We start from the raw sequence: 4,169 nt of genomic DNA, 5'->3' as shown, positions 1-4,169 counted from the left end.
GTCAAGAATATCCAAGAGTCTTATGTGACACTGATGACAGACTCACGTGCATTCTCCGTCAGTTTGCAGTTGACATCAAGCTGAGCAGTGCAGTTGGCACATTACAAGGAAAGGAAGCCACCCAGAGGGACCTCAGGAAACTTGAAAGGTGCATCCATATGCATCTAAGCATTAAATTCAACATAGCAAAGTGCAAGGTTTTGTACTTGCGTTGGAGTAGTCTCAGATACATATGCAGACTGGGAGAAGAACTCCTAGGGAGTAGCCCTGCAAAGAATGACCTGGGGGTTTTGGTGAATGAAAAACTGAATGTGATCCAGCAGTGCACTCTTGCAGCTTGAAAGGCCAATGGTATCCTGGGCTCCATCACAAAAGGTATGGCCAGCAGGGACAGAGGAGGTGATTGTTCCTCTCTGCTCACAAGGCCCTCTCTGGAATACTGAGTCCACGTCTGGGGCCCCCAATACATAAAAGATGTTGAGCTTTTGGAAAGGGTCCAGAGGAGGGCCAAGAGGATGATCAGAAGGCTGGAGTACCTCTCCTATGCAAACAGGCTGAGGAAGCTGGACATGTTCAGCCTGGATAAGAGAAGGCTGTGAGGAGACCTCATTGCAGCCTTCCAGTATTTAAAAAGGGATTTTAAGTAAGGAGGGGAATAAAATTTTTACTTGCATAGACAGGACAAAGGGGGATGATTTCAAGCTGAAGGAGGAAAGGTTTAGATTGGATGTCAGAGGAGAGTTCTTCACAGAGAGAGTGGTGAGGTGCTGGAAGAGACTGCCCAGAGAGGCAGTGGATGTTCTGTCCCTGAAGATGTTCAAGTCCAGGTTAGATGAGCTTCTGGACAATCTGGTCTAGTACCAGATCCGGAGGTTGGTGGCCCTGCCTGTGGCTCAACCTCGTTGAATATTAACTCGCTGACAATACAGTGCTGGGAAAGAGAAATGAACAGTATAAACAGGGATGTTTCGTAGCTAAGCATGAGATAAGTTGTCTGCTGTTATGAAGACTTATTATGGAACTTACTTGCTTTCTAGCCAATAGATTCTTAGTGGAAATGTACTGAATATGCTTGTTAGAATATGAAAGACTTGTTTGGGAAAGAAAAAGATGATATAGAGAGAAAGCAATAAAGAAATCTTTCCTGTACCAGAACCCTGTGTTGTGTTGCTAACTTGCAACACAAGAGCTAAACATTTTATTGGCTTTTAATAAGACTTCATTTTGTAGGGAAGAAATTGCTTTTGTAACAGGAGGTGAGGGAAAGGGGGGAGAGGAGTGTCCAAAACATCCTAAGAAAAGGGATTAATTCAATTATCCCTATTGGAAGCAAAAGCAATTTGGAGAGCAGATCGGTTTGCTTAGGCCACCCCCCAAGTGTTCATAAAAAGATACAACTATCTGAGAAGGTTGTTTTTCTGTTAGAATGAGATACTGGGCCAGTCTGTCTTCTGCTCAAAAACAGTTTTTGGTGCAGGAAACCTGCAGGATGGTTTGGGTCCTTCTGTATAGCAATGATTTTTAAAGAACAAATCATGCTGAGGATGTTATCTTACACTCTCAGAACAGAAATTTCTTAGAAGGGGTAGAATAAATTATGGAGGATGCTACAGATCTATTTCTTGAGCATTCAGAACTACAGAAGAAATATTGGAAGGGGGAATCAGTAAATGACGAGTAGAGCAAAAACATGAACGGCTTCAGCATGTGTAGTTTGTGAAATTTATCCAATATCTTTCTTTTAAAAAGAGTAGGAAAATCTGTTTAAAATAGGAAAGGAAGAATCTAAATTAGATTAAATAAAATAGCTCATATTAAGAAGTGACATATCAGGCTCAAAGACAGTTTCTAACACAGTTTCTGAAGAGTTGGTCTTAGGTTCTGACTTATTCAGGACCTTGATATTAAATTTACCTTGCTAATTCTGTTGATTATGTGAAGTAAAGAGACTCTCAATACAGGAAATGATGAGAATATTACACTCTGGAAAAAATAAAAATAAAAGACCTTTTGGACTGGAACAGGAAAATGTTATGAGATTTCATAGTCAAGCGCAAGGTCATGCTTTCGGGGGTTAATGACAAGAATTTCCTCCTTCACATGGGAAGTCATTAGTTGGAAATGTCAGAGGAAGAGAAAGATCTAGGTGTATTAGTCAATTATAAGATTACTATGAACCATCACTGTGAAGTAGCCATGAAAATGTCAAAAGCAATCTTAGGATTTTTCAGGCAAGGTATTTCAAAAAGAAATATGGAAGTATTAATGTCATTGGAGCAAGCACTCCTAATATATCAACTGGAATGCTGCATATAATGCAAGCCCATCATGTTCAAGGAAGATGTATTGAATCTCAGTTATATTTGTACTGAATCTTTAAACTCAAGTTCATCGCCAGCAACCCTACTTAACACTGCTGTGAAATCCCCAGTCAAGCACTGGTGTCAGCTGGGAGGTGTAAGTTACTCACTGAATCCTCCTCCTTTCCTTAATGGATTCGAAATTCTGAAATGGGCTGAATCAGATCGCTGGACTGCAGGCACAGTTCACAATGTTGCCTAAATTCAACCTTGAACAGGGACAGAGATGAGTGACAATAAGGGTCGCAGGAGCAGAGACACAAAAGGTGCTGGATTGATTAACATAAAATCCAGTGCTGAGATGGCATATGTTAAATCACTATATTCATTCAAAAGAATGAAATGAATACACTGAATACAGACATTAGAATATTTTTTATAATCACCAAATGAGTGAGAGAAGCATGTTTTAAATGTGAAGCTGATCGTTACAGAATTAGACCCTTCAGTTTTCAAACCCTCTTTCCACACTTACTGTCAGACCCCCCTGCTGACACACACACAGTCTTAGAGTGTGCATACACCAGTCTGGACACTAATTTTGAATTTTAAAGTTTGACATTTATAAAGCTATCAGTTTTTCAGTTGACTCAATGAAATATGGTAAGAGCTGCATTTTCCAATTGGAGTTAGCTGTAACACTGTATAACAGCTGTGTTAAAATGTCACTATTGTTTCTTTTATTTAGTGCCTTCTTTCAGCCTTAAGTCTAATCAAACATCCACACAAAGTAGGTAAATGTGACTGTAAAATACGAAACTTATTTTAGATTTTATCTTTACACATACTATTTAAAGAGAATAATAGCCTCCCCATAGAACGAATTTATAGTGTGTGCCTATAGCATCACACATACTTAAAACATTTGACTCTTTCTGGAAAAATTACCCACCAACCAAGACACTTGCCACAGCTGGAGAAGCAGATAATGACTGGAATGATAAGCTAGGAAGCTAACCTCCACCACAACACAGGCATAGCCCAAATAAAATAACCTAGTCTTGTGCCAGTGTATTTCAGAAAGGATTTAAGTCAAATGGTTTATTATTTACTAATAGCAGCTGTTAAAGCTGAATAATTTGCATTACTTTAAATGAAAGCAAAAAGGCTTCATGTGAGATACTTGTGAACTTCAGTGTTTTCATATACATGCAGCAGTAATTAATCTCTCCAGAGATTAATTCTTCCGTCCATAAAAGGCTTAAAAAACCCCTGAACAAACCATTTTGGAAACACTTATTTACCGACAGAGGCCAAGGCATTGACTGATTTTCTCAGTCACTTAGTCCTGGATGTGCAGAAGAATGATTTCTCAAAATAAGAAAATGGCCACATTTCCTGCATGCTTCACTTTTGGAAGGGACTGGGAAGCCAAGATAATGATGAATTATAGATTAATGTTTTCTTCATGGGCTTTAGATTTCTTGAAGAAAATGAGAATTGCACACTTTTTTTAGAGGCTCCAGATAAACTTTTGTTCTTACGCACTGTTGCTGCTACAGAAAATCACAACTTCAAGAAGTAGCATTCAGGATTGTAATTTGCAAAATAAATTCTCATGATAGACTAAGTGAGAATAACAAGCAGCTGAGGGAAGTGTAAGAAGAAGAAGAAAGATCCTCCAAAATTAGAGGGTTATGCAGAGAATCTTACATTCTAGCCCCATGACACTTGTGCACACTTGCAGTTTCTTAGCTGAGGAACACGCAGAGTGTGTGCATGCCCACACAAGCATAAATTGCCTCACCACTTCACATGAAAGCCTACCTGGGTCTGTTGCCACTAACATTGCTATTAATAGGCCTGGAA

General features: G+C 39.3%; 1 long non-coding RNA gene across 1 annotated transcript in view; it reads right to left on the bottom strand.

Annotated features, from left to right (window-relative positions):
• Positions 1–2,836: 2,836 nt before the first annotated feature.
• LOC125691119 (uncharacterized) overlaps positions 2,837–4,169 on the bottom strand; it is a 38,143-nt gene continuing 36,810 nt past the window's right edge. Inside the window, exon 5 of the long non-coding RNA XR_007375924.1 lies at positions 2,837–4,163. This is a non-coding gene — a long non-coding RNA (uncharacterized LOC125691119). The remainder of the gene's footprint in view (positions 4,164–4,169) is intronic.

Source organism: Lagopus muta, chromosome 3, assembly GCF_023343835.1.
Source record: "Lagopus muta isolate bLagMut1 chromosome 3, bLagMut1 primary, whole genome shotgun sequence".
Taxonomy (NCBI): domain Eukaryota; kingdom Metazoa; phylum Chordata; class Aves; order Galliformes; family Phasianidae; genus Lagopus; species Lagopus muta.
The sequence above is the reverse complement of the archived record's forward strand: the minus strand, read 5'-3'. Positions and strand labels throughout refer to the sequence as shown.